The 26,512-nt window shown below is 43.7% G+C and overlaps 1 protein-coding gene across 4 annotated transcripts in view; it reads right to left on the minus strand.

Moving 5' to 3' along the window:
* The window catches only part of DEPTOR (DEP domain containing MTOR interacting protein), a 160,933-nt gene that overhangs the window by 126,354 nt on the left and 8,067 nt on the right, over positions 1 to 26,512 (minus strand). The window contains exon 1 of one of the 4 annotated variants that reach the window (XM_040979371.1): positions 3,054 to 3,576. The exons of the other annotated variants lie outside the window; for them this stretch is intronic. The gene's annotated coding sequence lies outside the window, so the exon portion shown is untranslated. Of the gene's footprint in view, positions 1 to 3,053; positions 3,577 to 26,512 lie in introns of those variants that run through there. 4 annotated transcript variants of the gene reach the window in all.

A 26,512-nucleotide genomic window follows, 5' to 3' on the forward strand; every position in this document is an offset into this window, starting at 1 on the left:
TGCCTCCCATGATATATTAGCAGGAAGCTGAATCAAAACAGCCAGGATTCAAATCAGCATTGCTATCAGGGATGTGAACAGCCCAAGTAGCATTTTAACCCACTGAACCACCACACCTGTTCCATATCAGTATGTATTGGAAAGATGGAGACGTTGGTATCTTCCTACATGCTGGGCACTGGCACAGCGTAACGGACACGAGTTCTCACGACAAAACCCTAAGGCAGGGAATTGGACAGGCAAAAATGATACCAATGGAGAGGTGCGATGATCAATTTTAAAAATGAACCCTAATTTAAAAAACGAGTTCCCATAAGCACACTAATGTCATCATATGAATCTTTCCAATTCATTCAGTGACAATGACACTGAGTAATTTGTTTTAAAAGCTCAATGTGGCAGAATGCAAAACATTCCTAGACATGATGTCTGTCACAAATCCAAGAATAATGAAGCCCAACTTATTTAGTAATTGAAATCGGAACAAGCTACCATATAATTTGGTGTAGGTGGAATATGTTATGAGCCAAAAGAAGTTTTAGCACCCAGAAAATTTCCAATTAAAAAAAAAAATTAATATGTATGCTTAACTTCATACCACAGAATAGAACCTGTCAGTTACTCAATTACCACGACTTCCAATTTGGGTCCTAATTCTTGAATATTATTTATTCCCATTTATTCCCAGCCGCACAGTAGGGAGAAGTACATCCAACAAGGCCCGGTCCATTTCCATGTATAAGAGACATTGGAGGAGAAAGAATTTGGGATCAGGTTAAGGTATACAAGTTGAGATTTTGGAATTATGGACCTGTTAAAAATGTTCAATAATGGAGATCATTTTTTTCTCTAAAGTCAAAACATGGAAATCAAGAAACAAGCCCTGACAAATGTATGTTTTATAGAAACTATCCTAATGGAATTAAAGAATCTTTACACTGCAAACACATGAAAACACACGAGCAGATGTTTTGAGCCAGGGGCTCGGTGTTGTTGCACAGCAGCTTACTCTACTGCTCGACTCCAGTGCCTCATATTAACGCTGGTTCACATCCTGGATGCTCTGCTTCTGATTCAGCTTCCTATTCATGACGACAGTCCAAGCACTTGTGTCCCTGAACACCTAGATCAAGTTCCTGGTCTTTGGCTTTCGCCTGCCCCAAGCCGGGCTGCTGCGGGCAGATAAGGAACAAAGTGAATGGGCGTCTTCTCTTTGGCTGCTAGTTTCTCTTTCTAATAAAAATAACTTGAAATACAAGTTTTAAAAAAAATGCTTTCCTGGGCCCAGCACGCTAGCCTAGTGGCTAAATCCTCACCTTGCACATGCCCAGTTCCTATATGCTGGTTCTAATCACGGCAGCCCTGTTTCCCATCCAGCTCCCTGCTTTTTACCTGGGAAAGCAATCGAAGATGGCCCAGTCTTGGGACCCTGCATCTGCGTGGGAGACCCGGAAGACGCTCCAGGCTCCTGGCTTGGCTTCAGATTGGTGCAGCTCGGGCCATCGTGGCCGCCTAGGGAGTGAATCATCAGATGGAAGATCTTCCTCTCTACTTCCCCTCCTCTCTGTATATCTGACTTTGCAATAAGAATATAATAACTATTTTTAAAAACATGTTCCCTTTTAGCTGAATTAAATTTCTCCTAAGCCTTCACAACCACCAACACATTAAGATATGTGGATATCTAAAAAAACAAAACAAAGCAAAAAAAACAGGACCGAGTCAGAACTATTTCAAAGTCTTGTTGAAAAAAAGGGAAACTTGATGTGAGCCAAGCCTCTTGCAGAATAGTATTCTCTGCAGAGACTCCACAGAAAACGGGCGATTTTGCTAAAGGCCACACTTTTAGATGCAGCGTTTTGCTTGGACACAGAGTTCTCATTGCCTGCCATGACTGACTGGGATTCCCTTCCATTTACAAGTACCTTGCACACTTTACTTACACCTACAGCAGTCAAAACCTCCTGCTGGCAAGTCATGCTTCAGGAGAGACAGTGCGTGGCATAGAGAAGTCTGCCCAAGGTGTGTCCACATAGCTCCCTGAGCAGTACACGAGGCATGGGCACTGCTGTCTCCTCAGTGGAATGAGCAGTAAATCCCCAAGCCCTGTCGCATGGCTGCTTCCCCTGTTTGAACTGCAGCCGAAGTTCTCACATCCTAACTGTGGCATGCAACATTTTGTTTAAGTGAAAGCTTCCCCAGTCATCAATGTATAAAACTGAGCAACGAGGGGCTCTGGTTAAAATAGGGCAGAGCTATTATACCTGCAATATTTCCTGCTTTTCCGATGTGGTTCTCCCACATTCATCCTGCATTATTCCCCTGGAATAAAAATTTTAAACTCCCAGAAGGCATTGGGGAATCTGGAAGGACAGGATACCGGGGCAGCGCAGGGTTGCAGTCACGTGGCTCTGTGTTCTCCCAGACCCTGGAAGCTTCGCAGGAGGCTTCCAATCCCCCCCCCACCCCCCGGTGGATGGTTGAGCCTTCTACTCAGCCCTACAAGCCAACCCAAATCTTCCTCATCTCCCACTCACCTCCCAACCACAAACAGGAGGGCATTACGCCTGGCATATTCCAAACACATCTTCCTGCCCCGAACAAGCCAAGTACCCTCCACCATGCCTCTGCTCAAAACACACACCCCTCAGCTGACACTGTCCCCACCTCCTGCCTTCAATAATTCCCAAACTCCACCAGCTCTATGGGCTCAGCTTGCTAAGGGAGCTTCATCCATGGACAGATTTCCAGCCTTCCAAAGCTTCCTGTTCTCCCACAACATTTTCATGCTGTTAGTAAAGCATTCATCCTACTGATAATAATCAGATGAGATCAGGAATCCCATGGGACAGACCCTCGCTAATGCACAAACCAATCAATGCACGCTCTGAACTCAGGATTGTAGGAGACACAGGCAGCAGGTTCTAACAGTTCAGACCAATCCACACTGGACACACTCGGTTGGGAAAGTACGCCCTTCTACTGCAGCTGCATTTTCAATCCTGGTGGCCATGGAATTAGCATACAGAAAACACCTTCCCACCATCACTCACGTCAGACAGTTGGTTCACAGACTTTACACTCAAGGTCTTGCTGTCATGTTCTATTCTTGTCCAACTAACCAGCTGCTGCAATTGCATCAGACAATTTCCCCTTCAGCCCCAGGAGAACAAACAGGGCTGAGTGCGGGGTGTTAATGATGTGTACGCAATCACTATCCATCTGATAAGAAATGCAGAAAATGTTTTTCAAAAAGTGGCTGGCAGAGAACCACAGCAGGTTGCGAGTCCCTGGGAACAAAGGGGGGAGTTAAAACCACAGATTCTCATTTAAAAACAGCGTCATAACTCTCAGCCAGAGTAAACGGTCTAATTAAAAAACACAGCAAGCTAACAGTGGGTATGACAATGTGAGTTTCATCATTCAGGCCATAGCACTGACAAAGGTGTGTGCTAACCAAGCCATTGTCCTTCACAGATGTTCTTCAACAGATAATATCTGTCCTTGGGGAACGTGGGAGTGTTGGAGTGTCACTCTGCATTACTCCCCCTTAAAAGGTGCTCAGTCTAAAAGGGCAGGGGTAAAGACAAGGAACAAAAGAAACACACCGTCTTTCTCTTTAAGGTTTGCACATGTTATATAAACAAAAGCTTAAACTATCCATGCTAGCCTTGTGGCACCTTGAGTGAGTTAAGCGGCTGCCTGCAGTGCTGGCTTCCCATCTGAGGGCTGGCTTAGATTCTAGCTTCTCTGCTTCCCATCTATCTATCAATTAATGTTCCTAAAAAAGCTGCGGAAGATGACCCACATGCTCGGGCCCAGGTCACCCCCACAGGAGCCCTGAAGCAGGACCAGGCTTCTGGCTTTGGCATGACCCAATCCTATCTGGCTTTCTGGAGAATGAACCAATGGATGGCAGACTTCTCTCTTTCTCTCTGTTCATTCTGCTTTCCAAATAAATAAAAACACAAAACAAGAAATTTCTCTTAACTTACACTTCCCAAAGGAATACCAAAGTGGTTCTTATGCATTCTAATGGAAGTCTTACATACACAGAGGTATGACTACGATCCACATTTGTACACAATGAGTGATCCTAATGCACATTTTCCATGGCTTTGCGTCATGAAGATGTTTGAACTCGTGCAGCCTGAACAGAATTATAGGGAAAAAGCAGACGGGGGGAGGAGTGTGGTGTTGATTCTTATAGGCAGAGCACATATGCTTCCTGGGAGACAGAAAATAATTGGGGTGGACACACGCACGTGTGCACAAGGTCCATCATTAAGTGCTAGTCACAGCTCCTCCGGGACTTCTGCCAGGTCAGCACAAGGCAAGAATCTCAGGTCAACTGGGTATCTTGTCTCCACAGTGAATCAAGATGCAAAACACACCCCGGAAGAGAGCATGGAACATTCCAAATGCATGCATAGTACATCCCATGCCATCTTGGAATTCATGTTCGAGGAGGATTCAAAATAACAATAACACCTTGCATGTGAACGGAGCCTGCTACACACTGGACATGGATTCTGTGTCCTGCAATGGTTCCTGTGCTGAAATTTTTTTTAAGATTTATTTTTATTGGAAAGGCAGATATACAGAGAGGAGGAGGGACAGAGGAAGATTCACAGCTGGAGCTGAGCCAATCTAAAGCCAGGAGCCCAGAGCCTCTTCTGGGTCTCCCACATGGGTGCAGGGTCCCAAGGCTCTGGGCCATCGTCAACTGCTTTTCCAGGCCACACGCAGGGAGCTGGATGGGAAGCAGAGCTGCCAGGATTAGAACCATCACCATATAGGATCCCAGCACATCCAAGGACTTTAGGCCACTAGGCTAGCACGCTGGGCCCTGTGCTCAAATTTAATACCCGTCGTGGGGTATAAGGACAGTGGAAACTTTACCTGACTGTGGTTTTAGAGGCAGAGTTTTTTGGAGGCATTTAGATTAAATACAGTCACCAAATTGGAATGGCCAGTGCTGCATACTGCACATAAACAGGTAAAGAGAACAGATACACACACGAGGCTCCTCGTCTCTTACCAGGTGATGCCCTTCAACACCCAGGACTTGGTTAGCAAAAAGTCATAACCACAGTTGTGCCCTTGAACCTCCAGAGCTGTGAGCTAATAAACTGTTTCCTTCATAGAATTGCCCAGCCTCAGGTATTTCATTATGGTAATACAAAACAGACTGATACAGAGCCACACACCATGTGAGCTGGGCTTAGCAATATTTCTATCAATCATGAAGGCATCGTCCGTTTCATTTGATACATAAAGGAGTTCAGACAAATCAAAATGACTTGCTCAAGTCCCATTATTCACAAAACACGATTTCCTGATTTCTATAATTGGCAGGAGCACCTGTCTTATATTTTATGCTCATAAGAAAATATTTTAGTTGTGTTAAAATGTCAGGATAAGGGTTAGAATTTATGCAGTTTACACACCACACAGATATTGCTACTGCTATAAATGCAGATGGGCTCCTAGAAGTGCCAATAAAAGAAGTCATGGCAGGCTGAGCAATCTGAGAGAGAGAGAGGCTGTCGCTTGGGGTACCTGCACCCCACATCAAAATCCTGTTTCGGTCCCAATTACAGTGCTTCTGAAGCAGCTCCCTGCCTACACGCTTGTGAAGCACTGGATGATGACTCCAACACCTGCGCTCCTGCCACCCACATGGTCCACCTGGATCGGGTTCCTAGCTTCAAGCTCAGTTACAGCTGATGCAGTCATTTGGGGGAGTAAACCAGCATGTGAAAACTGTCTCTCCCTGTGACTCTGCCTTGCAAACAAATATATATTTAAAAATAAAAGTCATGGCACTATTTGCAGAGTCAAAGATGTGTGATTAAGAAGACCATACTGGGAGGTGGTACGGGTCAGGTGAGTTACACCCTTCTGGGGAGTTAACATCAGTGCCAATGGGACATATAATGAACACCTTAATGGGGTGTGACTAAAAGCTCAAGGGGACCTTTTAATCTCATTTTATCTTTGAGATAAGAGATAAACATAAAGTCAAGACGGGAGTGTCACTAACTCAGCTTTCCTTATGGCTAAGGACCAGAGGTTTTCGGTGAACTTGCCCTCCTCATGGGCCTTTTCAAGAGCGCTCCAATTCTGAAGGAACAGAGTGACTGTATCCGTCACCAGCTCTGATACAGTTCTGTAATGTGTCAGAAAAATGGCACAGTTTTGCTTATAAAGCACTTTTCCAAGATGCACAAAGTTTAGTTTAGTTTTCCAAATGTAGCATTATTTGCTCACACTCCAAATGCAGGAGTACCAGGCTTCTCATTGCCATCTCATAAGTAATGAAACAAGCCCAGAATGGCTTAGGGAAATGGCTGAGGAACCAGAGTGACTGACTGAACCAGTACCAGTTATTGTGTCAACACCATCTCGGTAGGAACTGGGCAGTTGCCTTCTCTCCCGATCCCCTCCCCCCGCTCCTGTCGCTAATGACAGGACTCTGTGTCCTGGCTCCTGACACAAACTGGGCAGGAAAGCAGTGACGCACAAAAAGCTGAAGATGTGAAACCCTCAAGCCATGAGCACTGCCTTAATCTCTATACCTTTCACACCAACTCAGCATGGCTCAAGACAGCACATCGATCTCCCATCATGCAGCTAAGCCCCTCTCTGCAACAGGCACCAGAGACCAATGCAGCCCCCTTGGAGGCCACCATGTGCCCTGCTACCCCATCAATTAACCTAGAAAAACCCTGACCCCCAGCAATTCTCTCTCGAGGTTTCCCAGAGACATGACTAAGTGTGTACCATTCTGCCGCTTTTCAACAAATCTTGCTTTTCTTCTCTCCTCTATCTACATTTAGTTCTATTCTTACATACAAGAAGACAAGAATTTGGATTAAGACTAGCTGGGGGTGGAGGGGAGCAGTCTCTAAGTCCAGCTGGGACTCCTAACCCCAGCATATAATGAAGCAGTTCCTACCTCCACAACACTTCCTCCTTCAAACAGGAGTTTGTACTTCACTTAGAACAGTGATTCTAAGCTCTGGAGTGCACTGTACCCACACCCCCTTGACTCCTAGTATGAGACCAATCAATGCTGTTACTCAGGTGGCAGAAAGTGGGAATAAAGAAAATCTACTTCCCAGGTAGCACAAAAAAGTTTAGTCGCAGTAGTGAGCAATTAACTTTCCATCTTCCCCATGTACTTTTCATCATTCAACACAGAACAGCTGAGAAGACACTCAGCCCAGATTTCAATACAATCGGCATTCCTTTTTCACTAATTTTGGCAGAAACACTCAACTTCTTGCTTGTTCAATCTCCTCTTCTAAAATTGGTATAAATGGGATCTTACAAAAAACTCTACATAAAGTGCTTACACGTAATAAGCTCTTCATAATGTCACCTCCTAGGTTGCCATTATTATTGCACATATTTCACTGTCAGATTCTGCCAGAAACATAATGAAGCAGCAGCTAACTCCTGGTTTATCTAAACAAGCCAAACAGACAAAATGGACTCATGAATGAACTGAGGCAGGCTGTTTCCTTTGGTTCAAAGATTCGGAAGAGGAGGCCCTGCAGATGAAGGAATAAGTGAAAGCATTGAGAACTCCAGGTGAGAGAGAGAACACTTGGCTGCCTCCTGAACACATGCTTGAGGCCTTGCTTCCTGTGAGGTGAACCAGAAACATCTCACCCCTTATGCGGTGTTAACCAAACTAGGTAACAAGCACCCTGAATTGTCATAACTGACAAGGACCCTCAGGCCATACAGCTCAAGCCCTCTCAACATCACAGATTTCATAGACGACAAAGCTGAGACTCAAGGGAAGTTCGGTGAGGTTCCCCTGATTCCCTCCAACCTCCTCACTCAGGGACTTCAACTCTGGCCCTGCTACGAAGAGCTTGGTTCAGAACAGCCCTCAGTGGGAACAGAGGCCACTCATCTCTTGCTTTAGCCACTAGTGGCCCGCTGAGCAGAGAGCTGGCTGGACAGAGGGATGACCTTGCAAGTCATTTCTAGGAATGCCCAGGCTGGGCTCACTGGGGACAAAAGCACTTGCCTCCCAAGCCGATCCTCTGTGCTGTAAACTAGGCTCTTTTTCCTGAGAAGTAACAGTCTCAGGACCAATTTTGGACAAAGAAATATATAAACAGAAAAATCAGGTATAAAATATAATTAAAAACAACAACAACAAAAATCCAATAAGCTTGCCCCTAACACACCCACCCAGGAAAATTTGGGAAAACACACCAAGTTTGTGCAACCCGAGATAAAACTTACAGTCCAAAGAGAGCTGTGTTGGTCACGAGCCCGTACTACAGTTAGCTGGCGGCCTTGAAAAGACACAGAGAGCGGGGCCCCACTTCCCACTTCGTTCAGCCTGTAGCTCTGGGGTGGGCCCAACACTTCACAGTTGTAACAAGTACTCAGGTGACATTGATACTACTGATTGGGACAACATCTTGCCAAGAAATCCCTGATTAGAACCCAAAAAAGATCCCATATGGTGTTAAGAAATGAAAGGAAGAAAAGAATGATGGGAGGAACCAAAAGCAGGCCATTAAGTGACCTAGGCTCAAGGAGCTCTGCTGGCCAGAGTGTGGGTAAGGTGGACATGCCCCATCTTGCTGAAGATGCTTCCAGAGATAGAGCAGGCATGCCCCCAGCCCTCAGTAAATCAGCAACAGGTGCACCTAAGGTCTAACCCTTCCAAAAACCATCCACAGCTGACACGTGAACTAACCCCAGGGCCAATCTTACATTAGGGTTTTTAAATATTACCTCCTCCCTAACTGCTTGTTACTGTTCAAGTTCTTTTGACTGGGGACTTGTATTTGCCTTTCAGTAAGTAGCCAGAAAAAGTCTTGGTTTTTGTTTAGAGACAATTCTCAGTGGAACAAAGGACAAAGTCACATAGGACTGGTAGAAAAGTCACATAGCTGGTAGAATGGTGGGCATGAATCCAGTTCCCCTTTTGATGGGGAGAACATTTAAGGTGCAAAAGTTCACACTTTAGAAGGGAGGAAGAGGGGAAACTTGTCCCATTGGCTGGAAAGAATGCACATGAGGGAGGGCAGGCACTACAGTGTGCAAGTACGGTGACGCAGAAGCCTGCTAACTGTGTCTCTGGGAGAAGAGGGGCGCTCGAAGCTGTGGCTTTACAGAGAATGCGGTTCCGTCCAGGCAAGCTGGCTGAAGGGAAGTCTTTCAACCCACTGACGGCCTCCGTTTCCTGATCTTGAAAATAAGGAAGCTGACCAGATCGATCTTGAAAAATCTCTCTCAGCTCTAACTTCTCTGTTTTCACACACACTCTGATGAGCCTTTAGGGTAAATCCTCACTCACAAGATCAAAATAGAACACACTGCTTTCGGCACATTTTGTACTGAGAAGATCTACCGCAAACCACAAGGCCAGGGAACATAAAATAGCAAATTTCATTTCCTTTGGGCTCCCAAACAAGGATGAGCATATTAAAGCGAATCCTGTAACAAGCATGGTTTATGAACACTGTCTAGGGTTACATTTGTCTATTTTCAGCTCACAGGAGAGATGCTGAAGCTGCCAGAACGCCACAGGCTTGAGGTGTGGCACGTCTATAACTAGAGGACAAGGTTTCTCAGGTTTTAAAAAGAATTTCAAACAAAATGTTAGTGAGAAAATCTACAGCTCTAATGGAGGCTGCTTTTGGCTGATGGGCTTAAAGAACATTTCGCAACCAACACACACACACACACACTGGTTGATCCCAATTGCATAGCAGGCATAGCTGAAACAACTGCTCATGTTAGATGACTTCCTGGTGGTTCAAGGACCACACACATACACATACACATGCTCCATACACACGACCTCCTGTTAATGCCATAATGTTGTAAATTGTTGATTTATGTCGGGGCTTTGAACTGATTGGGATGATACTTTGCCGGCTTTACCTTCAGATAAGAGATGGTCTCACCAAGAAATCGTTGAACTCACTAGGATAATAAGATGCTGGACTTTATGCTTGGTAAATACTTCCAATGAAAGAATCTCAACTGAGTTTGAACTGTGGTAATGCAACAAGGTTGAGAAATCCACCATGGGGAGAGGGTTCGGGGAGGGGCGGGGGGAATCCCAGTGCCCATAACACTGTGTCACATAATGCAATGCAATTAATAAAAAAAAAATTTAAAAAAAAAACTTAGCACACGTTGTAGGAGCCCTGAGAAGTCCCAGCATGGTTCCATAGGAGCCCTGAGAAGTCCCAGCATGGTTCCAAACACCTGTGGCTACTTAGAAACTACAGCACTCACTAAGCCAAAGACCGCATCTTCTAAAGATAGCTAGGTAACCAGAGAACTCATCAGCTGGTGGCACATTCTTCTCACAGCTTTGAAATGGAGTGGCACTCAGCAGTAGCTAAAAAGTCACACTCGATTAATTAGGCTACCAGAAGCAAGGTAAGGAAACAAAAAACAGACTCGGAAATCATTAAGATCCTATAAGGACTTTGAAAGACTTTTTTCAATGTTGCCATGCTACTGCACTCGTCTCTAACCTCTTCTATCCCAGTATTTGTTTTGTTGTGTGCAAGGGCCTAGACATGGCAAACTCTCACTCCAGGAACCAAGAAGTAAATGACAGGTGTGTTCCTAACATTAGTGAACTGTCTGTCACGGTTTCTAAATTAGGCCCTGGCATCTGTCTTAGCCTAGGGGCTTAATTTTTAGTGACTCTTAATTTATAGCAGTTCCAGCTGCTCTGGAGGAGTCTGATAAGTTAATTATCTCGTGTGTTCCTCTTCGAAACTTCAGACTCTTTGCATATCAGTTGTAATTTATCAGATTAGTAACTTTCTCACCAGTTACATAATAAAATTCAGAAATAAACAGCTTGCTTCGATAGTAATTCAAGCTCTCAAATTCTCTGTTAAGGGAGGAATTGCAGATAGCAAATGTAAAACAATTCATGTTAATTCAGTCACAGAAACCAGTGATATTGATGTCATCAGTACTATTGGCTCATAAGCAATTGAACAAGTAAAACCAACAACATAACTGTGTTCAGAGAATCATAATACTTTAACAGTCCTTACTAGATTATTATGATTATTTCTAAAACTGTTCTCCATAAACGAGAATAGTTTTTTGAAAAGGTTTACTTGTTTTTATTTGAAAGAAAGATTCACAGAAAAGAGAGACAGGAAAAAGATCTTCCATCTGCTGGTTCATTCCCTAAGTGGCTGCAATGGTGAGAGCAGAGTTGACCTGACACTAGGAGCCAGGAACCTCCTCCAGGTCCCCAACATGAGTACAGAGACCCAAAGACCTGGAGTATATTCCACTGTTGTCCCAGGGACAGTGTCCCAGAACAGCCGGGACACTGACTGGCACCCATATGGAATGCCTGTACTTGTAGGTGAAGGATTAGCCTGTCAAGCCACCATAGCCGACCCCGCCCATAAACAATCTTTCTTCCTCCCCAATTTTTTCCTGTTTTCCACCACAATGTTTTCTCTTATCTGCTGCAAAAAGCACATTATCTAGTTCCCTAAATCTTCTGACAATGACATTACCATAAAGGAGAAGGAAGCTCTCACCAAAATCAAACTCAGCCAGTGAAACTTTCCACAGTGACTCATATGCCAATGGATAGTCCAGACATCCTGGATTTGCAATTAAGTCTACTGTGAGTGCCTATGGTGTGATTATCGTGACTTGAAAAACCAATGCCATGTGTTTGGCAGCATACCATACATTAGATTCCTATATTTTAGGTTTTTTGAAGCTTAATATTTAAATTAATATTACATTTATTCTGCATTTCTTTAATATATGAGCTGAAGGCCAAAAGATGTTCATTAGCCTTAAAAGAAAAGTAAAATGATTTAAAAAACTGTATTGGCGGGGTGGTATTGTTACACTGTACAAGGAGTGTTTTAAAATGATGAGAATCCTATATCGTAGCACTAGTTTGAGTCCCAGCTACTCTGCTTCTGATTCAACTTCCTGCCAATACATTCCTGAGAGGAGGCAGGTGATGGCCCAAATACTTCTATTTCTGCTACTTACATGGGAGGCCTGCTGGAGTTCTAGGCTCCTGACCTATCCCCTGGTGGTGTGGGCATCTGGGGAGTGAACTAGCAGATAGAAGATTTCTGGGTATCAAGAAGATGAAAATAAATACATACTATGCTCACACGAAAAAGAACTCTGCAATGAAAAAAAATTAAATCCAGATAACAAAACATTATTTGTACTTGAAGATATGCAAGTTTTTCTTCATGTTCTTTAATCCTAGTTTGTACCTTATGATACGACTCAAACTTGTAATTGTGTAATGTAGTCAATTTCATAGTATATATCAATGCTTTGGATTTTTCTGCTACTCCCAGTCCAATGAGCAACATGATAGAAGGTATATCCACTCCTGATGCAGGCTAACATATGGCCAATACTAGCACTGCCCTATTGGAAAGTGGGCATCTAGAAAACTCTGCTAAACAAAAGGACAAAGACATGATTATAACTTACCCATAGAAATCTTAAGTGTCATCCCCTCACAGCCAACTCACACAAAACAGTGGTGACCACAAGTCAGTAATCACATCAGTTCTACCAGCTTTCCTAATCCTTCCTCCTCCCCCACTCAACACACACCGTCTCATCACCGTTCTCTGCGCCACTTGCTCCCCTTCCCTGTCCTCTGATTTTCTGTGAATGAAGAAGTCTTAAACTGCACACCAGAAACAGCCACTTGATGCAGAGGTTGAGGGTTGGTCCTTTGTTATATTTCTAGCACTTACACAGTGCCGAAAGCTCAGTGTGTGCTGTTCACACTTACATTTCTTTCATCTTCTATGCTGAACCTGTCACCAGGTCCTGTTGCCAACACTTCTGAATATCCCTTGATTTGTCACTACTCCAGTGTCTCTTGTAGTTCGGGGTCACCTGGTTTAGCCTGTGGATGTGCACTCTTCCAACACAAACCTGCAGCCCAGTTTACCTCTCCCCTCCTACTGACATGGGTTAAGTAGGCAGCCAGGTAGGTCTGGGAGCTGGAGGTCCTACATTCCCCATCTGTAGTAATGTCCTCCTACTAACCAATCAAAATACTCCCTTTCCTGGAATGCATATATAACATTTGTTCAATATAGCCCAAAGCGTGTATCAAAGGTTTTCAACAAACATTAATGGTTGATAAATTAAAGTTACTAGCAGTTACATATAAGAGAATTGTTCTGGGAGAAAAAAATGAAAATGGATATATTTAGATTTTTCTAAAATTTGCTTAGAAATCTGTGCCCTATGAGCACGTAAAAAACCTCAAATTAGCTTAAACATAATAGAATGTTGTGCATAGAAATGTTCTCATTCACTGCTTTAAACCTTGCTCATATCCATCTGCTCAGTGGAAGACACTGTCATGGGTTTTTGTTTTGTTTGTTGCCATGTGAAAATGATAGCTCTGTTGCTACAATATTAGAAACCCCTGGATTCAAAAGACAAACAGAGAAATATGCCTTTGATGTTGTTATCATTACCAGTGAGAGTAACAGTGGGAGAGAAAACAGCCCCAGTTCTCCTTCCACAAGGATGGATGGGGGCCACTGTGATAGTGCAGGGAATCTGAGCGACTGGCCCTCGCGCAGGATTCAGGACTGCAAAGTCATCTGCAGAGAGGCATGAGGCATCAGTCGGCTATAGTCAGAAAACATCAGAATATTAGATAAATAAATGTTTATCTATCTACTTGATACAGCAAAGAAGGATTTTACTGAAAGAACACAGAGGCCTTATTACAAGTTGAAGAGAAGGATGAAGAACCAGACTCAAAAAAATCACAGCAACTAGGGCCACGCTAGCGTGGTGGCTTGGCAGTCTAAACCTCTGCCTGCAGAGCCAGATTCCCGTATGGGCACCAGCTTAAATCCCAACTGCTCCAATGGCCTGGGAAAGCAGTGGAGGATGGCTCAAGATTTTGGAACCAAACACCTATGAAGGAGACCAGGAAGACGCTCCTGGTTCCTGGCTCTGGATGGGCCCAGCTCTGGTGAATGTGGCCATTTGGGGACTCTCTCTCTGTCTTTTTCTTCTTGTCTCTCTGCAAATATGCCCCTCAGATTTTAAAAAAATGTAAATCTTAAAAATAAGAAACAATTACTGCATAACTCCACCCATAAGGAGTATGGGAGGTTTCTAGGACACAAAATTAGGTAAAGATTTCCAAAGGCATTTAATAACTTCTAGAAGCTAAAAAAAAAAAAAAAAAAACCACAAGATTTTGAAATGTTAGCAAGTTTCTGTAAGCTCTGTAGATTCTGTTAGCATAAGATATAGCTGTCTCATAGCAGAGTTGTGATCTAAAAAAGCAGGTAAAACGGTTTTGTGAAGCAAAAGCAATCTGATTGTCAACTGACAGTCTAAACATACACAGATCCTTACACAGACTTGAGACCGTGACTGCTTCGCATCTACACTAAGATTCTGGGTGAATGCAGGCAGGCCTTTTAGGTCCACCTGATAGATAACACTCCCATTTTTAGAGAAGATTCAGAAGTAAGCGAAAAGAATAAACAACTCCATCTTCAGTCTTTATTCAGTTTCTGGTTCAGATCCTGAAACCAAGAAAAGGAATGAAGTGGAAAGAAACATTCCATAGCTGCAGATATATTAATAATATAACTAATTGATGTTATTTGAAAGACAGACAAAAAGAGCTCCCTGAAGTAGTGCTCTGCTAAGATGCAACGGCCAGGGAACGTGCCAGGCCAAAGAGAAGAACCAGTACTCAATCCAGGGCTTTCATGTTGATGACAGAATCCAGCACTGATCTGAGCCATCACTTGGCACCTCGCAGTATGTACATTTCCCGGAGGCTGGAGGCAGGAACTTGACCCCAGGAGTCAAAGATGCAGCCTAACTGTAGCACCAAATGTCCATCCTGTGTGTTAGCATGTCCTTACGAATCAATGGAGTATTAGGTACCCATGTGAGATGAAGTAACTGAATAGTTTTGAATTCTACAACATTGATTTTTTTAAATAAACAACGGCTTTCCTCTTGATCAAAAGTAACAGAATGTTTCTGGGCTTGGTTCCCTATAATAAAATAAAGTTTTTTAAATAAATGGACTCTCAGCAGATCCAGAGCTCTGACTGAGCTCTCTTGCCGATTAAGTAACATAACATTTTGTTTTCTAGGAAATGAGAGGAATAAACTTGGAGTTGCACACAAGTAAAGTTCTTAGAATGACGTCTAGGACATAGGAAACAGTCATTGTTAGCTGTTGCTTCTTGTATTAATAATAGTAAATAGGCCAACAGGATGCAGAGTTAACAATCAGGAAATATCTTTCCTTCAATTATGAAATGAGGGAATATAAATGAATTCACAAGGTTGGAAACGTGTCTTTTTAAAGTTTATTTTGGGGACAGGCATTGTGGGGCACCATGGTATGCTGCCACCTGCAACACTGTCATCCTATACAAGCACCAGTTTGATTCCCAGCTACTCCACTTCCAACTCAGCTCTTTGCTAATGCTCCTGGGAATGCAGCAGAAAATGGCCCTTGTGGCCAGTTGAACAAGAGGATGGACGACCTCTCTATGTGTCTCTCCTCCTATGTGTGTCTCTCTCCTCCTGTGTCTTTCTCTCTCTCCTCCTGTGTCTCTCTCCTCCTGTGTCTCTCTCCTCCTGTCTCTCTTCCTGTCTCTCTCTCTCTCTCCTCCTGCGTCTCTCTCCTCCTGCATCTCTCTCCTCCTGTCTCTCCTCCTGTGTGTCTCTCTCTCATCCCGTCTCTCTCCTCCTGTGTCTCTCTCCTCCTGTGTCTCTCTCCTCCTCTCTCTCCTACTGTGTTTCTCTCTCCTCCTGTGTCTCTCTTCCTGTGTCTCTCTCCTCCTGTCTCTCTCTCTCCTACTGTGTGTCTCTCTCCTCCTGTCTCTCTTCCTGTCTCTCTCTCTCTCCTCCTGTCTCTCTCTCTCTCCTCCTGTCTCTCTCTCTCTCCTACTGTGTCTCTCTCTCCTCCTGTGTCTCTCTTCCTGTGTCTCTCCTCCTGTCTCTCTCCTCCTGTGTCTCTCCTCCTGTGTCTCTCCTCCTGTGTCTCTCTCCTCCTGCGTCTCTCTCCTCCTCTCTCTCCTACTGTGTCTCTCTCTCCTCCTGTGTCTCTCTTCCTGTGTCTCTCTCCTCCTGTCTCTCTCTCCTACTGTGTGTCTCTCTCCTCCTGTCTCTCTCTCTCCTCCTGTGTCTCTCTCCGCCTGTCTCTCTCTCTCTCCTACTGTGTCTCTCTCTCTCCTCCTGTGTCTCTCTTCCTGTGTCTCTCCTCCTGTCTCTCTCCTCCTGTGTCTCTCCTCCTGTGTCTCTCTCCTCCTGCGTCTCTCTCCTCCTGCATCTCTCTCCTCCTGCATCTCTCTCCTCCTCTCTCTTTCCTACTGTGTCTCTCTCTCCTGTGTCTTTCTCTCTCCTCCTGTGCCTCTCTTCCTGTGTCTCTCTCCTACTGTCTCTCTCTCCTACTGTGTGTCTCTCCTCCTGTCTCTCTCTCCTCCTGTGTCTCTCTCTCCTACTGTGTCTCTCTCTCTCTCTCTCCTCCTGTGTCTTCCCGTCCCTCTGTCACTCTGCCTTTCAGACAATAAAGTTATTTTTTTGAAAGGCAGGAGACAGTGTGTGTGTTCTATCCCCTGGTTCACTCCCCAAATGCCTGTAGCTGCTGAGGCTGGGCCAGGACTTTCCCACGGGTGGCAGGGACCCAGGGACCCAAGCTGTCATCTTTTGCCTTCCTGGCTATGCAACAGGAGCAGGAGGCTGGATCAGAAACTGACACACTTGGGCTTAATTCGAGTCATTGCATTACATGATGCAGTGTCCAAAGCAGTGGTTTAGCCCTCTATTTCACACCTGTCCCCAAAAAGTATCATTTTAAATGATGTGTGAAAATCAATTATCTATTTCAAGGATAGAAAAAATTAACATGATGGGCCATTTCTAGCCCAGTGCTTGATTTTGTAAATAAAGTTTTACTGAAAAGGAGCTCTGCCCACTTAATTACATTTGCCCATAGCTGCTTTCATATTACAACAAAGTTAAGAACAGCAACATCTCAAAAACCTCTTCACCTACATGTACCAAATAACACTGTGAATACTTTTTAATATTTTTTGCATGAGATTCTATTTGAATAATACATTTCATATCGTTTTATGTATAAAACAGTCTAATGATAAAAATTTCCCCAGAATTTCCTATCCCAGGGGAAAAAAAAATTGCTTCCAGATCCTAAAATACAATCAAGTAGACTCCTAATCTTAACTTCTGATATTTTAACCAAAATCCAGAGTACTGTCTTCAAGTAAGACACCCAAAAGTTAAACTGACGCATTCACCATACACGTATTCATCAGTATGGTGCCCAGCAATCAGGCATACCTGAGAGTATAAATACACGTTCATGAAAACCAGTTCAAATGTTTGTAGCTTTTAAATATATCAGTGTTATAATTCATCATGTTCACATATATGGCCCACATTATTATATACAGAAATTTCATTTCTGCCTAACAGAAGTATCTGAACAGAAGTCCAATTTCAAAGGCCCAGGCTGTGTCCACAGGGGCTGAGGACTCTTCCTCTGGCCTTCATGCGCTAATGGCTTAGGAACAAGCCCAGCTCTACCCCCTGCCTGCAAGGGCAACAACAGAACCGCCACCCAATCTCCCCCCCCCCCCCCCCCCCCCCCGCCTCCCGCTCACCTTGCGATGCTAGGTAAGTAGTTAACTTCTCTAATCATTTCTATCCACGATTCTGAAATGGAGCTAACCATACTGCGCCAGAGGCTAAGTGATTTATAGCTCACAGAAAGTGCTTATTAGACAACTTAACACACAATATGGGTTCAATAAACACTGACAATTATTATGCCATTGTTATCATAACTTATTTAGTGGCAAATTTGAAAAATGTACATTAATAGCAAACCAACAAATACTGCAGTAAGAAGGACATCAATAGAACTTAGAATCTACTACCAGGAGTAGTTTATCTATTTGTAGGAAAATAAATGCAAGTCCAGAGTTAATCAATTAAAACAGAGTCAGAAGTTTGTCTAAACTTTAACCTATACGTGCTCAAATAAAATAAGGCCCAAAGTCCCTGTTTCAAAAAGAGTAAGTACAAAACCTGTAGCAACAAAACAATGAATGCCTTGTCCTGGAATTTCTGCAGGGAAGTTCTGCAGGTAAGAACAAATAAGGGGCTATGCCTCACCTCTAAGAGGACACCTTGTGTCTGCAACAGGGGACACAGGATTTGTGGGCACGGCCTCTTGGGCTCAGCTTGATCTGCCAGCCACGGAGTTGGCTGGGACTGGAAACCTGGCCTTTCCCCAGCAGCAGGGACTGAAACCAAACTCTCACAGAGTGCATCTGGGGTTGCCCAACTTACCCTCTCCAGTGTCGGAGTCCACAGTACCTGTTCCCCAGAGATAAGGGCATTTAGTGTTTCTCACGCATGCACTCTAGGATGGTAAAGTCACAGAGGGACAGCATCCCTCAGTCAGACAGAAACACACTGCATCTGGTAGGTCCAGGTTCCTGCCCAGCCCTCTGCAGATTGCCAAGGGGATGGTAGATCAGATGCCATTGGCATTTGTGAGTATTCAATAAAGCTATTCCATACTCTGTAACCATAAGGTTCTACATTATTTCCCTGTACCAGCCTCACCAAACTACAGTGCAAAGAGTTATAGACACCAGGCTGGATGCCTCTGTAAGACACTGGAAGGCTCACAGCAGAACACTCATGCACATTTTTTTTAAAGATTTATTTTATTTTTTGTTGGAAAGTCAGATATACAGAGAGGAGAGACAGAGAGGAAGATCTTCTGTCCGATGATTCACTCCCCAGGTGAGCGCAACGGCCGATGCTATGCCGATCCGAAGCCAGGAGCCTCTTCTGGGTCTCCCACGCGGGTCAGGGTCCCAAAGCTTTGGGCCATCCTCCACTGCTTTCCCGGGCGACAGGCAGGGAGCTGGATGGGAAGTGGGGCTGCAGGGATAGAACTGGCGCCCATATGGGATCTCAGGGCGTGCAAGGCGAGGACCTTAACCACTGCGCCACCTCGCCAGGCCCACTCATGCACATTTTTAAAGATTTATTTATTTGCTTGAAAGTCAGAGTGACAGAGGCAGAGACAGAGCTTTTCACTCCGGTTCACTCCCCCAGAGGTCCACAAGAGCAAGGATGAAGCCACAAGCCCGAACTCCACCCAGGTCACCCACAAGGGTAGCAGCAACTCCAGTACTCAATGCGTCATCTGCTGTTGCCAAGACACACTATCAGGCAGCTGGATCAGGAGCATGGAGCAGCCAGACACACGAAGCAATCATGCTGTGGTGTGGGATATGGAGTCCCGAGCACAACATATGTGCCAAAGCACCCCACACTTGAGTCCTTAGAACAAGATTTTTGGCAATGACATTGCTCTTTTAGAAACATCTTACGCTTAGACCTCTCATTCCTACAAGTCTAAAATGAAATTGAAGACAGGCCTGCCATCACCTTGACCCTCAGGATGGCTCTTGGAAAACAAACATCTGTCCTTTGAAAAACACATACTTCACTTTGAAAGTGTTCTACCATGGAAAGTTTTTTCAGTCACACAGATAAGAGTGGATTCTCAAAGCCATGTTGCATCATACAGGGTGAGTAGTTCTTATCTGAAATGCATGGAAACCAAAAGAATTTTGGATTTCACATTTACTTGAAAGGTGGATTATCTGAATACAAGATGTCTTTGGTTTAGGACATCAGACTTAAACAGGAAATGGTTTATGGTTCTTACGCCTGCATTTTGGCTGTGGCCTCTTAATGTGAGGCCAAATATGATATTTCCCACATACAGCATCACGATGATGCTAAAAATTTTTGAATTTTGCAGCACTTTAGATTTCATTCTGTCAAGTTAGAGATATTCAGCCTGGGCTGTATAAATGTTCACATTCCAAAGTAAGCAGTTCTAAGTAACTAAGTGTATTTCTCAACATTAGCCTTTGCATGAAGGTCTGAACAGGCACAAGTGTAGTTTTCAGCAAGTGTTTTCTGTGTTACTCGCTGTACTATAATCTCTGTAAGGGTCAGATTCCCTGGCCTCTCCAGACACCTTAATCAACTGTTACTATGTTCTTTTCATTGCAGCATATTCAAAGCAAAGCAAAACAAGTTGTCAAATTTTATCACAGGTATGTATTTTCTTTAAGAGCCATTGGGATAAATGCGATTGGAGAATTCCTTCAGCCACCATAGGATCACATGATTTTCCCAAGCAGATGTTGGGTTCCATTAGCATGAGTTTCATGGGAAAGCCACCTTCCACCACAATTCCTATATTGGAAAGCTCACGAAGATGGGGTCTTGGCCACTAGAAGTGTTCCTGGGCATAACCAGAAGGCTAAACTGAGGAGCACATATAGGGTCAGAGAGTTCTAGAAGGTGAGGAACTTCGGAGTCTCAAGAACCTAGTGGCAGATCTACTGGAGATTACACTCCTGACCCAGGCACTGCCAGGAGGTCTGGCTGCAACCTGGAAATACAACACAAACTGGAGAGGGCCACTACACAAGAGCTACATGTATCCCCAGTAGCCCCTACATCTGACAGATTTCAAACTCCGCCCTAAAGAAACAGTTTTCAGACCTGCTGACAAATATGCAAACACATTCCTCTCCTTCTCTATGTTCCCTTTTAGGAAAAGAAATTATCCAGCAGCAACATAACTGCCCAAAATGCATCAGATGCAGAGACAATCAGAGAGATTCCTCTGAGCTAATGAAGCATGAAAAATAATCAAATCGTTTGGTCCCCAATGAATCTTGGTGCATTGGAGTAGTGGTTCCTAGGGAATTTCTGGGCCTATCCAGTACACCTTCACTTGGCAGACATGATTGTAAATCCTAATGAAGCCCGTGGTAATCGGACTCTGTTATTCTTGGCTTCCAGCCCTCATTAGTGCGAAGTCAGCAAATGCTGAACATGTAGACAAATGTGCTGGCTCCAAGCCCAGCTTCTTGGATTTCGGGGAAGCTTCTCCATGGGTTTCACTGGAGCTTCTCCTTTGTAGTCAATAGAAGCAAGAGAAAAAAATCATGCTTTTTAGATTTGTTCCATTTGTACACTTGCCACCCATTTTGAAAAAGAAAACTAAACTTGTGCAGTCTTATCTGAAAGCAAAACCATCTTCATATGCTCTTACTCCTTGAATTTTTATGGCAGATGCTGAATAATGTCATTGTCAAAATCACTACTGTCACGGCCACACAGGGTTCCCCACAAGTTAAGCTTATATCTTATTAACAACAGAGAATAAACTTGCTGCCTTGATCACCAAAGACAACGCCAACTGCAATTTATATTATAGTTTTGTCCAAGGTTAACACTGTTCCTCAGATAAATTATGTAAGAAAAGAACATCTTGCAACTTTCCCAGGAAATCTGTATCTTAATTAGCCCTTCAGCAGGTCTGCTTTTACAGAGAAATAATTTACACAGGTTTAGCTAGGCCTTTCTCTGAGGCAAGTTGTTTCCTAGAAAGACATCAAAGTTCAAGTAATAGAAAAATAACTCCTTGGAACTTGAACTTGAGCCACTTGTCACTTTGGGCATATACTGAGTTCCATTTTACTTCTTTTTCTAAGCAAATCTTGAAGAACTGAAGCATATCTTCCAATGATTCACAGGATGGTAGGGGTTAGGCACAAAAGAGCAAGTAGATGGAAGTGAACAGGCAATTGTCAAGACGAGGGAGTTCACAGGGAGGATGACATTGACAGTTACGAGTTGCAGAGGGTTTGCCAGATCTTTCCTAACTTCCATCTTCTGACTTTTCTCTAAAACCCTTTTTTCCTCTGGACAAGGTCCCAACTTAAAAGCCTTTCCTGAGGCAAGCATTTGGTGTAGGAATCCACACAGTTTCGGATGCCTGCATCCCATATCAGTAACTGGAATGAAGTCTCAGCGCAGCTTCCAGCACCAAGTTCCTGCTGCTGCACACCCAAGAGGCAGCAGGCAATGCCTCAGACAGCTGGGGCAGTGCCCCCCGTGTGGGAGACCCACACTGGATTGTCTTAAAAAGACTTCCCAACTGATCCCAGCTGGTAATGACGTCGCTGCAGCTTCTGCCACGAGCTTTCTCAAGGCTGCCATTTGTCCCCTTTGGCTGTACCCCAGCAACCCCTGTTATCTGAAAATGGGGGCTTTGAAAAGACATCTTGCCCCACACTTTAGGGTGTGTTTTCTTACACCATCTTACCTCCCCTAACCAACCTGAAAAATACCTGAAAAGATACAAAAAGTGATTTTCTGTATAGACACGAATACTCAGCAGCTCTGTGAGCACTTAAAGGACAGAGCCAGGCAGCCCTGAAGAAAACGACTCCAATTGCTAGTGTTGGCACCACCACGGGGGAAGAGCTACTTGTGATCATGTTGTCTGTCCCGCTAGGGCTAATCATCTCTCTGTCACCATTATGCCCCCCAGGTATCCAATATCACCGTGTCACTGACACAAACTTCCATGTTTGGTTAAGATGGATTCCACACTTGGTTATTGATAGATCCTGGGGGAAGAGTCTCAGATTTGGTACCCACCTCTCCTGGGCAATATAGGGAAAACAGAACATGGTGACAATTACAGAGACAGGGACAAAATGTCATCTCCTTTGTCTTCTTCTAATCCCTAAATGCATGACAATCCACCACTTAAGAGCCACTGGCTACTGAGCGGGAAGCCCTCCTGATCTCAATGATCATTTGCAATACACGAGAGCAAATCTGTCCTCCTTTACCTTGCATTCTCTTTTTGAGAACGCAAAATTGAGGTTTGTGGATCAAATTTTCAGATTTACTGATCGCAAATTCATATTTCCAAAAATCATATTTTTAAGTTTTTTGAGCCCCAAAATTTGAGAATGCAAATCTGAGGTTTGTTGATCATATTTTCAGGGTTTATTGATTCCAAAGCTAACAGAAGTCCTAACTTAATATCAGCAGGGGTCTTTTAAAAAAGTAATCACAATTAATCATTACAGCACTGGAGTTCTTTCCAAAAATATCTACGTGAGATAACTACATAGGATGCAAAACAGTTCCACATTTATTGTGCACTTACTAGGCATCTTCCACTTGCATGACAATTCTGTAAGTACAAAATACACTGCACGCTCTCCCTTCAAGCAAGAAAGGAATTTTCAGAAGCCAACAGCATGTACCGCCAGCATCCTCTATTGGCAGATTCGTGTCCTGGTTGCTCCACTTCTGATCCACCTGCCTGCTGCAGGGGTAGGAGAAGCAGCAGCAGATGGCCCAACTGTTTGGGCCTCTGCCAGCAAAATGGAAGACTGGATGAAACTCCTGACTCCTGGTTTCACTGAGGTCTTCTGAACAGTAAACCACAAAAAGATGGAAAATCAATCAATTGACATTCCCCTACCCCTTTCTGTAACTCTGACTTTAAATAAATAAATCTTCTCTTAAGAAAAATAATGGAGTCCCCATCAAGGGCCTCCTATGTGTAAAGATGATACTTTCTGCCCCATTTCCAGTTAATGAATCGACAAAGATATATGAAAGGGTATGCATGCTGGAAAAGCCTCTGATTAAAAAGTAATTACACGAGTCCTGTGCAATAGCCTAGGAGCTAAATACCCCACCTTGCATGTACCAGGATTCTATATGGGCGCCAGTTTGTGTACCAGCTGCTCCGCTTTCTATCTAGCTCTCTGCCTGTGGCCTAGGAAAGCAGCTAGAGGATGGCCCAAGCACCCGAGGGGGAGATCCAGAGGAAGCTCCTGGTTCCTGGCTTCCAATTGGCTTGTCTCTGGTCATTGCAGCTACTTGGGGAGTGAACTAGTGGATGGAAGATCTTTCTCTTTGTTTCTCTGTCTCTTTGCAAATCTGCCTTTCTAATAAAAATAAATCTTTTAAAATAAAAAAAAAAAATGTAAAAGCATTTACACACTCTACACTAGATTCCTATTCAGAGACTCCAAACACAGAGACTGCCCATTTCCTAAGCCCACCCTTCTCCCTGGGCCCTTGCAGGAACATCAACAAGCAATGAGCTACTCACTCCAGGATATCTGTTCTGGTATTCAGAAGAAAACAGCTTCTATTCCCCACAACCGGATTCCTGGATCTCAATAGTAGCTTCTGGATATAGATTTCCTGCGACTCCCTTCTGTACCCGTGTCAAATAGAGCCAAGAGTCCAGAATACAGGTCACCAGAGGGAACCACCATCTCCTAAGAAAGTCTCTGCCTCAACCTGAAATTTCAACACAACGAATTAGCTCTCCTTTCCCTGTTTTGTGTGTTCTAAATTCCACGTCTCATATTTAATTTATTATACCTTGGTCTTTGGCTCAACCAGCTGAGTTATACCTTTGCCTGCATACTATATTAACGTTTGCAAAGCAAACTTAGTCAAGCAACTCAATATTCATTATATCTATTTTATGAAAAAGGCAGCAGCAAGATTGTAAGTGCAAACAACTTTAAAGAAATGCAATTTCTTCAACTTAGCTAAAACTCGTTGCCTAGTAAATTGCTTTTGGGGAATCTGCTTTAGTCAGTGGATACGATCGCTGTAATTACCATATTTAGTCTAGGGAGAGGAGCATAACCGAAATGCTCAGGACATTTTCTTGCTTAAGCATTTCTCATTATAATCTTAGTTTTCTTCGCCAGTCCATCCTCACATATGGCCAAACAGTGAACTGCAACTTATCTTCTCATTAAAAGAAGATTACAAATTCTGAAACAGCAAAATCGAAATTATGTTCTCACAACCACATGGCAAGGAAGAGTCAGTTTAATAGTACACAAAGTGATGACTCTATTTCGCCAAAATATAAATGCTTCTAGGAACAAAATTTTTCCATCACAATGGAAGAAATATTTGTCTTTCTGTCTCCAAAAGGTGTCATTAGAATGCCATGTTCTCACGGACATAATCCTGTTTTGTATTTGTCGTTGTGTTGCAGTCTTTAACCCTGTAAGTCACCGGTTGGTAATACCAGTCTACTGCATTACATTTTACTACTACCCTGCATCAGAGCGGGGCTCTGCCTGCCACCATTTTATGGTTCAATAACCTATGCTTGTTGATTAAAACACCCTTTTCATGTAAAAAGAGTGTTTACCACACAGAGCAGTAATAAATAAAGATTCAAAGCAGCTATACATCTACATATAGATGTGCACATATATATATATACACATGCATATATAAACACAGAAATACTTCAATGCAAACATACTTCATACAGAATGGAATGAAAAGATAACTTTTAGCGCAAAGCTTCGTAAACCACTCAAATGAGAAACGTTTAAAAAGTTCACAGAAAATGTGTTAGAAAAAAATACTATATATGATTTTTTATGATTTATTTTTATTGGAAAGGCAGCTATACAGAGAGGAGAAAAGACATAGAGGAAGATCTTCTGTCCAATGATCCACTCCCCAAGTAGTCACAACGGCTGGTGCTAAGCTAATCCGAAGCCAGGAGACGGGGGCTTCATCCTGGTTTCTCACATGGGTGCAGGGTCCCAAGGCTTAGGACTGTCCTTGACTGCTTTCCCAGGCCACAGCAGGATGGGAAGTGGGACCACTGGGATTAGAATTGGCGCCCATATGGGATCCTGGCATGTGCAAGGCAAGGATTTTAGCCGCTAGACTACCCATGCTGGGCCAAATACATACATTTCTTTTTTATTTCCACCAAAATCAATTTTTAATTCCATTAGCACACTATTTTTTTTGATGTGCCCATATTGAAGGAAACAAGCACCACGTAAGTGTTGTTGTTCTTCCAATCATCACTACAAAGAAAACAGCGACATCTCTGACCTTGGTTTATGCTTGTTTTATTTTTAATCTTTATTTATTTTCATTTTTATTTGAGAGACACAAAAAGCGACATAAAGAGAGAGACAGAGATAGGTAGCCTCCACCCACTGGTTCACCCTCCAGACGCCCTCAATATCCAGGGCAGAGTCAGGCTGAAGCCAGGCAGGTAGCAAAGAAACAGTAACTGGGGCCACCGTCACCTGTTGCCTCCCAGTGCACATAGCAGCAAGCTGGGCTGGAAGCAGAGAAGTCAGAGCCCCAATAGAGACTGTGGGCTTCCCAAGATGCATTCCAACATGACGCCAAACACCTGCTGCTCAAAACAATAGGCTTGGGCTTGCTTTTTTTTTTTTTTTAAGTAAGCTTTACTTTGTTTTATTTTGTTTTAATGCACTTGAAAGGCAGAGTGACAGAGAGAAAGACAGAGATCTCCTACCTGCTAGCTCACTCCCCAGATGCCTGCATCAATCAAGACCAAGACAGGAACCAGGAATTCTAAGTCTCCAACCTGTAGGAGAAACCCAAACATCTAGGCCAGCATCTGCTGCACTCCCAGGCATATTAGCAGGAAACTGGATCAGAAGCAGGACTCCATCCCAGACACCTGCCAGCGTTCAAAGTGGTGGATTATATCACTGTGTCATAATAC

The sequence above is a fragment of the Ochotona curzoniae genome, unplaced genomic scaffold (assembly GCF_017591425.1).
Source record: "Ochotona curzoniae isolate NIBS_2020 unplaced genomic scaffold, NIBS_Ocur_1.0 contig_3190, whole genome shotgun sequence".
Classification (NCBI taxonomy): domain Eukaryota; kingdom Metazoa; phylum Chordata; class Mammalia; order Lagomorpha; family Ochotonidae; genus Ochotona; species Ochotona curzoniae.